The sequence below is a fragment of the Onychostoma macrolepis genome, chromosome 18 (genome assembly GCF_012432095.1).
Source record: "Onychostoma macrolepis isolate SWU-2019 chromosome 18, ASM1243209v1, whole genome shotgun sequence".
NCBI classification, from domain to species: Eukaryota; Metazoa; Chordata; class Actinopteri; order Cypriniformes; family Cyprinidae; genus Onychostoma; species Onychostoma macrolepis.
This window is the reverse complement of record NC_081172.1, coordinates 31,908,619-31,922,103: the sequence shown is the minus strand read 5'-3', so window position 1 is coordinate 31,922,103 and position 13,485 is coordinate 31,908,619. Positions and strand designations below refer to the sequence as shown.

General features: G+C 41.5%; 1 protein-coding gene across 3 annotated transcripts in view; it reads left to right on the top strand.

Moving 5' to 3' along the window:
• The window catches only part of LOC131524011 (latent-transforming growth factor beta-binding protein 4), a 95,608-nt gene that overhangs the window by 23,670 nt on the left and 58,453 nt on the right, over window positions 1–13,485 (top strand). The window lies entirely within an intron of this gene.

The window sequence follows — 13,485 nt, the reverse complement described above, 5'->3', positions numbered from 1 at the left end:
ATCTTTTGTGTCTGATGCTCTCCATGATCATTTGCATGGACATTGCAGTACAGTCTGTACTGAGAGATGGAGGGCTTGACTTGAGCGTTCGCTCTGAGATGCTTATCAAATGTGTCTTCTGTCACTGTTTATTGTTCTCTCTGTTTATATCTGTTTATTTTATTTATTTTTTTTCCATTCATAGGTGTCATTGGTGATGTATGTTCAGTGGGCTCCAAAAGTCTGAGATCACACTGAAAATCTTGCATTCAAAATCTAATTTAAACAAAACTAGTTAAGATCCTCCACTATTTTAGGTTACTAATAAAAAATAAATAAATAAAATATTAAGGAATAGAAAATAAAAGATAATTGTGACTTTTTATCTCACAATTCTGAGTTTCTATCTTACATCTCTTTTCCGACAATTCTGAGAAAAAAAGTCTGAGTTGCGAGACATAAACACAGAACCATGTTAACTGGTTATTGAGAGAAAAAAGCGAAAATTGTGAGATTAAAAATCTAATTTTTTTATTATGCGTCAAAGAATAAGAAATTATTTGTGATTTTTTTTTTTAACCTCAAAATTCTAAAATATTTTTACATTTGTTTATTCAGCAAAAAAATAAATAAATAAAAAAGTTAATTGTGACTTTTTATTTCCCTTTTTTTATTTTATTATTCTTTGCAATTGCGAGTTTACATCTCACATTTTTGGACTTTTTATCTCTGAATTACGAGTTTATATTTCTCAATTGTGAATTGTGAGTTTTTCTCAGAATTGTGGGGAAAAAGTAAGAATTGTGAGACATAAACTCAGGTTTGCAAGAACAATAACAGAATTGTGAGATCAAATATTGCAATTACCTTTTTATTTTTTTTATTACGTGGCGGAAATAAGCTTCCATATCAACCCCAATGTACATGTAAGAGTTTGTTTTTAAAAGTTTACAAAAAGTACTATATATCATGGATTTGTGATGTAATAGTGATACATTGGTTTTCTGACCTATTCCATAGTACTGATTATCAGATGCATATATCATGGTACTTAAAAGTGAAAGAATACCATGATATTGCCATGATTTGCCATGATACCTAAATATTTTGTAAAGAGTGATCTAGCAAATCCATTTAAAAAAATAAATAAATCAACCTTTGCAATCCAATGGTAATTTTCAAAGTACTTTGGATTACAAAGTTAATAGCATGACGTAATCTTGTTACTGTATGTATATATCAAAGAACCATGATATTATGTCGGTTCATTAGCAAGATTGGCTCCAAAACAGCCGGGGATTTTCAGTCCAGTTCTGAGCCCGAGGCAAGAGGCCTATTTTGTGAACCCAAACTTGTATTCCTAGTCACCGTACCACAGTACGCTTATGTAAGGCTTGAACAGTCCTCTTGACTTCAGTTTCCACTCGGGACCTGTTTCCTATTCGGCTCTTGCCTCTTGCCTCTTGCCTCTCGTCCAAGAGAAAATCAACTCCAACAGTCCAGTAACATTGTGACCTATTTATACAAGTGCTGCCTGTAATCTCCATCCAGAGAAACTCATTATGAACTTATCACACACCAAAGCTTCCTCTGATAAATTTTATACATTTGTGTTTTCTTCTGGTAAACACGTCCATACATAAAAGCAGGAGGTGATTTATGTGTGTTCTCCGCTCAAGCTGTTTGGAGATAAATGGGCATAAACACACATGCCGTGTTTGTGGCATTGAAAGAAATGGTGTTGGCTTCCAGTTCTGAGAAATGTGCAGCTCGACTCATTTATCAGTTTACTAAACCTCCGCCCGTGCCGTCAAAGCGTCTTTTCAGTTGAGCGGATGGAGCGTCTTTTTCATTGACTTCATGGTCAGTCTGGCATCCAGGCACGAGGCCAAGCGCTGGTTGTAATTTTGCTCGTTGGGGTCATTTGACAGCTGAATTACGACGACGACGAGAATGATTAGAATCTTTCACAGTAGTGATTGTAAACACATAGTGAAAGTTTGACTGCTGAAAAAACAAGATGTTTCTCGCCAATGCAATCCAGAGCTCTTTATATAACTGTTTATATAAATAACGTCCCTGCACCCCTGCATTCATCTCAGTGGGTTAAATCCTGATTAGACTCATTTGTCTCCACTATTCTGTAGCTCCTAGTCACTTTCTGTGGATCCATGTGGGATTGTTAGTCGTGTTTCTTCTGGATTGTGCTTCCTTTGGCCTGGAAACGTTTCATCTTTGCCAAATTGATGTCATATGGTTCCGATTTCAGAGCTGCAGACTGTGACCAAAATGCTCACAAATGCGAAAAAAGGTGACAATAATTGAAAATCTCAACATCATTGGATCATTGGAAAAGTCTAAGAATGTAGTTTCCAGATTATTATGATTCCATGATTATCGTGGCAGATTATCGCTTAATGAAGACTTATTTTTGTGCACGATACTATGTTATGAGCTCAAAACACTTTCAAAAGAGCATAATTTGTAAACTAATACATTGTGATGTCTGTGTCACATAGGAAGCTCCATACGTTTGGCTTTTCTGATCAAGTAAACTTGCTTGTTAGCGCACCCAGTACAGCATTGCACTTATGATGTGAAACGCTCAGGTACGAGTCCAGTGAAACACGAGTCATGACAAAAGAGCTCAAAGACTTGTAGAAGCATGCTAACATATCTTAACACTGTCGGATAGGTGTAGTGTAGGTACTATGTAATATTCAGATGCCATATGATTTTTACCAGACATTTCACCAGACATTTAATTTCCAAATTCCCAGCTTACATGCAAAAACCGATGTGAAAAAAGTTTCTAGATTCATGACCATCTGTTTCAGATAAAACTGAATGTACTTTTTTTTTGTACTTACTGGACGTTTCACTTTGAAAATGTCATGAAAAGTCCATAAACGTCACTACAGGCACAGGGTTGGAAAGTCCAGTTCTGTCAAGTTTTCATATACAGTTTTGTCAGAAATCATCTTGTGAAGTGGTGTTGGTTATTTAGATTTGCAAGCACCATAAGCCATGATGTTCAATATGTACCGGTTCTTTTTTTTAAAAAGATTCATCAAACGGCCTCAAAGGGTCTGTCCCAAATGGAACACCAAGCCCTCACAGCCTTCCTCAGAGTCGCCTGTTAAGTGCAGAGACTTAGAATTTGAATCAGACTCACTAAATTAATCAATACTGATTTCGCAATTGACTTCAGCATTGAACAATGAGTCAGTTTTTGGTGGTGTCCAATTCAAAATGAATGGTGAATATTTATAGTTTTGTTTTGCTGAAACTTGCATCAATTTGCATGTACTTCATGGTTGTTTACATGAAAATATGTTACTAAAGATACAGATGATTAATAAACCATTTCCCAAAAAATATATATTAATCATTTCACGAGTTCGCACTTGCGTATAATCAACTGAGTAAACTTAAGCATGTTTGGCTTGCTGTCCAAGGAGAGGGCTCCGAGCTCAGCAAGACTCCCGAGCCTGGGGCTCTCCCCGTGTCTGGGGCGAGGGGTCCGAGTTAGGCACTCGACCCGGCCTAAAAAGTGCCCCCTCCAGTGCTTCTCCCCGTGTGAGGTATAACGGGCTAAAGGTGTGGAGTCGGGGTGGTGGAGGGATGCTGAAAGTCGAGATAATGGAGGTAGGACGTACTTGGTTATTTATAGGAGATTGCTTGTGTGCTGATTGGATAATAGTGTAATCACTAATGATTAGCTGGCCGCGTTAATTATCTGCACGTGCTTCTCCCGAAATTTGTTTATAAAACATCACTTATTATTAAAAAAATGGTGTAGAAATACTTTTCACTCATAAATTTCACAAACAGTTACAAAAAGTAACATATAGTATTTTTTAAGAAAACATACTCTAATAATCTTTCTTTTATTTACAGCTTCGAAATATCATTTTTTTATAGCGTATTTTAACACAATTTTTGGTTATGATGTCCATTAGTGAGGTCTAACTGTAAAATTAAAGTTATAAATATTCTATTTTTGGACACATGGTGCACACTCCACCAGAATTATTGCAGGGACTGAATCGATTTAAATATATATATATTTTTAATACAAAACCATAGTAGTCTCTAAATAATATTCCTTCATCACAGCACAAGTAAGAAGCTCAATGAACTGAAGCACTCATTGTTTTTCAGTTTGTCTCTAGATTTTAAAACAAAGATGAGTTAACAATGTATGTATGCATGCAGATGGGCTGAGCATCTGTGTCCGATCTGAGGCACGTGTTTGTAGGGATGGTTATAACTCTCCTCCAATAGCTGGCTGCGGGTTTTGGGCGAACAGAGAGTCAAACACGTGGTGCCGAATAAAAGCTTGCAATCCTTCAGCTGCTTTAGCTGAAATCAGTGGAGAAAGCGTGAAATGTACTTCCTGTCGTAAGAGAAATCAAGCAGCCGTTTCTTTTCGCTGCGTACATACGTGCATCTCTAAGGGTTAATTAGTTTACCTGCAGTGGCCCTCAGGGGCCCTGAAACATCTGGACCGTGGCAGAGAGCCAGAGACTATCAGAGGCATTCACAACATGTGTGAGAGTGTGTAAGAGTGTGTTATCATACATGAACTGTACGTATGTGCGAATGCTTCGTGAAAGATTCAGCTTTCTAAACGGTTCAAATGTCGTCCTAGTTTTTTTTACGATATGGAACAATTCTTCCATGCAATCGTGCTTTGACATTAGTGGAAGTAAACTCATGTGTGTTAATGGGTTACAGAGAGATTTGTAATATTGTACAGTAAACTTTTGAACCCTGGTCTATGAGATACATTAGCTTTATATGCTTTTGTCATGACTTTTGTAGGACCACAAAGGCATATAAACACTAAGCTTTTCAAAAAGAAAAAAAAAGGGGGTACAGTCAGGGTCGCTACAGGGTCAGTGCAAAATGTATAGTTACATTTTCATACTGACATTAATTTACGCATTTTTTTCTTTTTTAATAATAATGCGGATTCAATGAGAAGCACCACCAATCAATCAATCAATCAATCAATCAATCAGTAATTTTCCAAATAAAAAGCTTCTTTGTTGTAAAGGAAAACAATTGGGGAGAGACAAATTAATATTTCTTCAGCGACAACACATTGAGTTGATGAAAAGTGTCTGTAAATGCATTTACAATAGAGACGATTTCTATTTCAAAATGCTGTTATTTTGATCTTTCTGTTTATCAAAGAATCCTAAAAAATACTTTCAATTTGCTTTCAAACAGCTTTCACTCTGAAATTGCTAGTAAATTTCACAAATATTATTATTTTTTTTACATTGTAGTATCCTTCCAAAATCTTTTTTTAGTAAATCTGCCAAAATGATTGCTAAACATTACTTAAAAAGTTCAAAGTAAATATTAATGCCTCTCATGCATTTTCCAGAAATATTTTGTGATAATTTGCTTTATCTTTAAACAATGTAAATATAAAAACCTGCAATTCTGTTGTTTTAGCAACAACATGTTATCTTTCTGATATGTGTAATATTTGTCTCACAAAGTGCAAAATGAGTCTTTATACAATAACAATAACAAGTGTAGCCTTTTTCAAAAATTCTCATTGGTCAGTGAATCCGTATGTCAGACACACTGGCTATCGCCATTGACATGAACTGATTTGCAGCTTTCTCTAGTCTATCCCAGAGAACAGCACACTAAGAGCACTCTTTAAAAGCATGTGTCTTTAATTTACCTCAAAATAGTTCTGCTGTTTTCCCCTTTGACTCGAGTGATGATGCAGTCAGCCTTGAAGTTCATAGACATGTGCCCAAAATGTGTGTGTATCTGTGTTGATACAAACCTTCTTTCAAACTTGTTTTTATATAAAATAATTCATATGTCTATTTTAAGACTTTAGATTTAAACGCAATCCTAAATTGGTCTAGTTGAGTTTGGCAGGATCTCTTTTCTTCATTTCAGCTAAAAGATGACAGATATGCTCAGCACTTTTCTCTGAATGAATCTTTGAAGTGCAAATGAGACCTTCTCTTTGGAACTTCTTTTGGCTTTGGCTCTTTTGGCAATGGCTTTTTCTTCCATTGGTGTCCTGTCAAGATTTTTATAATTTTGTTGTTTCAGTCAAGCAGCATATTCCTGGCCTTCCTTCATTTCAAAATAATTTTATTTACATATTTCCCCCCTCACTGAAAGTGTAGATTTGGCTTCCTTTTATCTGGACGAAGCCAATATTTATCTGAACCCTCAATGGTTTCAAAACAACAGAATATCTGTGGTCCAGAAACGAAGGTGGAAAGTTAGAAAATGAAAAGGTACTGGTGATTTCCAGCTTTAGTTTTATGAAGTGTGAGAGTGTTGCCAAATGTTTGTGTTTACAAAGATGAGCTGAAGAACAAGCTCTCACCCTGGTTCCAAAACCACCTCGGTTCATTCATCTCCAAACGTACAAACCTCTGCCACATCATCTCCAAACAACACCCAACCTCCCTCTCATTCTCATTCACATCCATAGAATACAGTCAAGTATGTATAACATACAATGTAATGGTTAATATACAGCTCATGAGATCATAAACATAATTATCTTGCTAAAATGAGGGAATTATTGGACCTATACTTGTATGTTTGTGCATAAGACATAAGATGGTCTGAACTGGTGTTAGATAGCTTCTTACTGTTGTTGTAGGCTGTACAGCTTAACCACTGTAGGCATGATAAAACCAGCACGAAAGTCACCAAAACTAGTTTATAGCGAATTTACCCTTGCTAAAGAAAAGTAGACAAATGAATGGGTTTAATCTGATTCAGAGGTGGAAATGAAGAAGTCCTGTTGAAAGAAAACGTCTAAACAATTCACTGGTCCATTGACAACATTCAGAAACAAGAAACATCCTTCAAACCACAACTCTTTCTGATGTTTTAGACTTGCATTTGCAAAATAATTTGTGTGCCCATACCTCACAGTGACTTCAAGGTGGGAGCCTATAAAACACACAGACTATAAATAGTGACACCCTAACCTCCTAACCACACCCTAGCAACCACCCCATAAGATGAGAGGAAAATCTCTGGATCAGAACATTGTAGAGACAAGCATGTTGGCTTTTTAAATATCTGACAACTACCTAACCACACCCTAGCAACCATTTAAAGCAACCATATAGTAAAATGAACAAGCTTAATTTCTGCATTAGAACATCATACCCAGGTAATTGTTTTGGGAACATTGTTTTGAAATGTTTCTATAATATTAAAATGTCCAGTTTTCTTGTTGTGATTATAACGTTATGTAAAGGTAACAAAAACATTTCTTACAATGTTCTATTAAAGTTGTGAGAACATTCCCAATTAGCTGAGTAGAGACATGGGGTTGGTCTCTTTTGACTCAGACTGTTAAATATCATCCTCACAACTGTCTAGCCATGCCCTAGCAACCATTTAGAGGACCCTAGCAACCATATTGTAAAATGAACAAGCTATATCTCTGCATTTGAACAACATGGAGACATGGGGGTGGGCACTTTTGACTCGGGCTGTTAATAGGCTTTAAATATCACCAAACCAACCGCCTAGCCACGCCCTTGCAACCATTTGAAGTAGGACCCTAGCAACCATATAGTAAAACGAGCAAGCTATATCTCTGCATTAGAACAACATAGAGAAATTTGAGTTTGCTCTTTTGACTCAGATTGTTAACAGGCTTCAGGGATCACACTTACAATTGTCTAGTCATGCCCTAGCAACCATATAGAGGACCCTAGCAACCACATTACACCGTGAAGAAACCATATTTCAGCTCCAGAACTCCGAACTGATATGCAATTTGGCTCTTTTGACTCAGGCTGTCCATTCAGGCTTTCTCAAGCCAACATCAAAGTTTGTTTGCAAATTTTAGCCTCTAGTTTGATGTTTATATATTTTCTAGGAATTATAAAATACTACCACAAATAGGTTTTCAAATGATGTGCATGCATACAACAGAGAATCAATGCTGACCCGACACTGAACCCTGCCATAAAAATTATGGATACCTGTGGACTTTGGATACTGTTCAGCTTCCGCTAAACCCTGGCTGGGGGGGTCAAGGAAACAAGGTAAATCTCATCTAACTGAATATAATTGGTTGGGTGACCTCAGCGTCTTTAAGTCCCAAAATGAAACTGCTCAGATTTCTCTCATCTCCCACACACAAACTCTTGTCAGCGACAGCTGGGAGGAAATGGGTCAGCCAAAGACAGCAGATCTTAACAGTCTCCTTGCTGTTTGTGTGTGTTTACTTTAAAGAACAAAAAAGATAATATCATGTTTGTCATCTTCTCAGTGAATTTCATTCCTATTACAAAGTTTCCAAACATTGTGCTGTTTTTCTTGCTTCATTTTAGTCAATATTTGAATTAGAAAAAGCACTTCCTTGATAAACATGTTTCATAATGGCGTCTGTACCATTTTTACCACCAACTCTGTTAAATAAGATCCAGAAATATATTCTGCACTTATTTAATGTCAATAAATAATGTAGGTTGCAAACTGGGTTGACTTAAAGTAAAAGCAGAAATTTTACATCAGTAATTGGACATAGTTGGATCTAAAATCTGAGACCACTAGTGAACATTTTTGTCTGTAGTTTTGTCTTTTTATGTTATTATTTTGTTGCATTTTTTTTTTTTTTTTTTACATTTACGGAAACTTTAGACTCTAGTTTATTTATTACTTTATATAATACTATTTTATTTAATAGTATTATTTTATATTTAGAATATATTATAGTAATAAGTATATTGTATTATAGTATAAGTAATACTTAATAAATTATATTCAATACTATAATTGTATTTAATACTCTAATATTCTATTTATTGTTAAAATGTCATCAGAATTAATAATCATCATATTATGTTCTCTTTAGAATAATTTGAGTTTAAAAAAAATAAATAAATAATAATAAACACTGTAAAAAGTTATGATGCCCGGGAAGGGCCACCTTCGGTTCTCTTAGTTTTGTCATGGCCACGGTTACGGAGCTGACGAGACGTGAGGCGTGCGGATCCATGTGCAAGCTTTTATTAATAGACATGGTCAAAAATACAGGCCAGGTCAAACAAATGGCAAACAGGTATATTGAGGACAAGACAGATGAGTACTCAAGTAAACGGGCATGGTCTTCAATCGGTGAACAATATCCAGAGGGCTAGACAAGAGGGGTAATCCAGGTACACAAGCAATGGTCCAGGCAGGGGCAAACAGAGTCCAAGTGGAAGGCAAAGGGATAATCCAAGATACAAAGGCAGGAGAACAGCAAAGAGAGAAAGGCAACACGAAATGACTAGACTAGAACCAGACACTGAGACTAGAAACAGGGAAGACAGGGAAATGGCTCCGTAGAGTGCCATCACTAGGCGATAAATGCAGAACAATACTCAGCGATCTGTGCAAGGAAGTCCATGGTTTATGTAGGGTGTGTGATAGTCCTCAGGTGTGAGCGTGTGATTAGTGAAATGTCTGCTGGGAAATGTAGTCCAGGGTAAATTTGAAACAGTCTGTGCAATGTGAGAGTCAATGTGATGGAGGAGTGACTTCTGGTGGTGAGCGGCTTCCAGACACTCTAAACATTACACAATCCAGGAGGGCGGTGGAGCGGAGGCGGAACAGGGAGAGGGACGGAGGGCCAGGTCCATGTAAAGGTGTAAGACCTTGGTACTGAGGCAGGACCGGCAAAACAGGGGGCCATAATGGAGCCAGCAAAACAGGTGGAGCTGAGGACCACCATAGCAGAGCAGCTGGGTCCGAGGATCCCCAAGGCGGAGCAGAAGACCACCAGAGCAGAACAGAAGACCACCACGGTGGAGCAGAAGCCAACCAGAGCCAGACAGCCAAACAGTGCGGAGCAGACAGGGCAGAAGACCTCCAAGGCAGAGCAGACAGGGCAGAAGAGCACCACGGCGGATCAGGAGAGCACAGCAGAGATTGCAGCCTAGGAGAAACAGACACAAATCACAGAGAGAGCATATACGGTCTCAAGGACCGGGGCAGGGAACACAAGTCCATCAATATTTTCCCTGGTGACAACTGAGAGGACAGAGTTCATAAGCAAGCTCGCTGATTGAATCTGGACATGCAAACAATTCACTCGCAGGTTCACTAATTGAGACGGGACAGGCAGACAATTCTGAATCTGATTTAACTGCAGAGTATAAACCAACAGATAGTTTACAATTCGATGCATTGACTGTCACTGGATTGTTCAGAGATCGAAGCCAAGTAGGACAGACTGTTCATAAGTGGTCTCTATGGCAGTGACAGGGACAGACATAAGGTGCATTTATAGTTTCCTGGATCAAAACAGGCAGTTCAATGTTAGACTCCCTTGGGAGCAGGGGACCATCTGACAGATCAAATCCAGGTGCACTGGCTGAGACTAAACGGATGGACAGTTCAAAATCAGCCACCATGGCTCATTCAGCACAGGACGAGAGTTCAGAGATGGCCTCCTCGACCAGTTCAAAACAGGACAAGAGTTCACAAGTGGCCTTCGTAGCCACGACAGGATGGGACGAGGATTCACAGACGGCCTCCTTAGCCATGACAGGACAGGACGAGAGTTCAGGGACAGCCCTTCTGGCTGCGACAGGACAGTCAAAGAGTTGGTGAGTCGATACCACTGACAACTCCGAAGGTTCTGCAGTGGTTGCCGCCACCTCTGGAGGTTCTACAGTAGTAACCGTCTCTTTGATCGTGACACGACAGGCTGAGAGTACATTGCTGGGCGCCACCACCGTACAAGGAGCTGAAGCAAGCACCGACGCTTCGGGAGGTTCTGCAGCAAGTGCGGACACCTCTGGAGAAGCTGCAGCGGGTGCCATCGCCTGGGGCAGTTCTGTGGCGGTGTACGCAGCCCAAACGCAACATAAAGCGATCCCCATCACGGGAAGCGCTTCAGACAGGGGAAGTAGTGCAGGAACAGGAGGGTTAAAGTGAGCTGGTTTGGGGATACCAGCAGTGCGTGCTGACACCAGCGGTGGATCCTCCACACTGGATGCCAACCTCTGACGCTTGATGACAGTTTCCCTAAATAGGATAGTGGAGGATTGCAATCAAACAACCACAACAGGACGTGGCTCTGGGGTGGTAGACATGACGTTAAGCGGCTCTGGAAGGTCAGATGAGACATGGAGAGGCTCTGGCAGATTGGACGAGACGTGACTCTGGCAGATCAGCTGAGACGTGACGTGACTCTGGCATATCAGCTGAGACGTAACTTGAATCATGACGACCACCTGTGACTCGACTTGGCTCACGACAATCAGCTGTGACTTGGCTGGACTCAGAAATAGCAGCTGTGACTTGACTTGATTCATGACGATCAACTGTGACTTTACTTGACCCCTGAAAGGCAGCAATGACATGACAGGGTGTTGTTGTGGCCGCCATTTTGTGAGCGTGCTCCGGTGCGGCCGCCATTTCACGAGCGGGTTGAATCACCGGAGTAGCGATCAGTACACTTGAATGTCCCAGAGCTTGCGACTTACTGAGTTCAGCAGCCGCCATTACAGGCACAGACACGGTGTTCTTTTCCTCCTACACGACACCCACAGTAAATGTAGAGCCAACACACAACAGAGCATAGTCCAAAAAAAAGTTTTGCAGTTTCTTCCGCCCGGAAACGTAGCAGAGCTGAGATGCTCGCCACCCCTTCGGGGGTCTCTAGAGCAGCTAGTTTGGCTTTCTCCTGCCGGTGTGCCGTTCCAGGATACCGAACTAGCCACTCTGATTATACCAGAGGCCAGTCTCCAGAGACTGGTTCCCTTAGTAGGCACCTGGCAGTGTGGGAGCCCCTGCCAAGCGTGTCTCATTGGGTCCTGCATTGCAGGCTCTGGTTCTACCAGTCTAGTCTTTCTAGAAGATGACGCGAGTCTGAGGACAGTCGCTTCAATAGGAGACTTCGGCTGAGGCAGTCCTGGTGCCCATGGCCCAGAACTTATGAGGGCAGGCCCTCTGGGGAAGAGCGGCGTACGCTGCGGTACACGGTGCCCGTCTCTCCTCAGTGCCCTCAGGAGATCGGTCTGCCAACCCTGCCACGTACAGTGTTCCAGGGCACAGCGATCTCCAGCAAGCACACATCTCAGTTTCTTCCGCCCGGAAACATAGCGGAGCTGAGATGCTCGCCACCCCCTTCAGGGGTCTCTAGAGCAGCTAGTTTGGCCGTCTCCTACCGGCGTGCCGTTCCAGGACACTGAGCTAGCCGCCCTGGTTATACCAGAGGCCAGTCTTGAGAGACTGGTTCCCTTAGTAGACTATTTGGCAGCGTGAAAACTACTGCCAAATGTGTCTCCATGGGACCTGCATACTGTAGAGAGAGGCTACAGAATCCAGTTTGGTTCTCCTCCCCCTCGTTTCAACGGGGTGAATCCCACTCTGGTGGGCCCCGAGCAGGTTCTGGTAATGGAACGAGAAGTAGAGTACTCTCTTGAGGAAGGAGGCCATCGAGGTGGTCCCTCCTCACGAAAGAGATTCCGGGTTCTACAGCCGGTACTTCATAGTTCCCAAGAAGGATGGAGGGTTGGCGTCCCATTTTAGATCTGCATCAGTTGTACCGCTCAGTCAGCAGACTGAAGTTCAAGATGCTCAAACAGGTCGTGTCTTGGATCAGGTCCGAGGACGGGTTTGTCACGATCGATCTAAAAGACGCATACTTCCATATCTCCATCCTTCCCACTCACAGGGAGTTCCTGAGGTTTGCTTTCGGTGCGAAGCTCACCAATATGGGGTTCTTCCCTTCGGCCTAGCACTCACGCCGCACTTTTACAAAGTGTGTGGATGCCGCGTTAGCTCCGTTGCGGCTACAAGGCATCCGCATATCCACAATTGGTTGATTCTCGTTCAATCAGAGCAGATGGCGGCTCAACATCGAGATGTTGTTCTTGCTCACATGAAAGTTTTGGGGTTAAGACTGAATGCCAGGAAGAATGTGCTTTCTCCATTACAGAGAACCACTTATCTTGGTGTGGTGTGGGATTCGACCACGATGCAGGCACGTGTGTCCCCTACTCGGATCGAGTCGATCCTCACGGCAGTCAGGAGAGTGAAAGAAGGCCAGTCACTCAACAGTGGTGGCTCAAGACCAAGGGGTTCTCCCCAAGGGGAAACCCGCTTCACATGATCAAGGTCACGTGTGGTGCCTACGTGCCTTAGACATGTGGAGACATCCTTGGTTCTTGTCTCAGGGCCCGGTGTTGGGAGCTCCGTGTCTCTGCGTACGCTAGTGACGGACGCGTCCCTCACCCTGCCCGTGGTCTGTGGAGTACTCGCCGTCTCATGTGGCACATCAACTGCCTGGAGATGCTGGCGGTGTTTCACAGAAACACTTTCTCCCAGACCTAAGAGATCGCACGCGATAGCACCGAAAACACAGCGGTGGTCTCTTACATCAACCACCGAGGAGGTCTGCGTTCACGCCCCCTGTACAGGCTGGCGTACCAGATCCTGGGGTGGTCCCAGGACAAACTCCTCTCGCTGAGAGCAGTTCACATGCCTGGG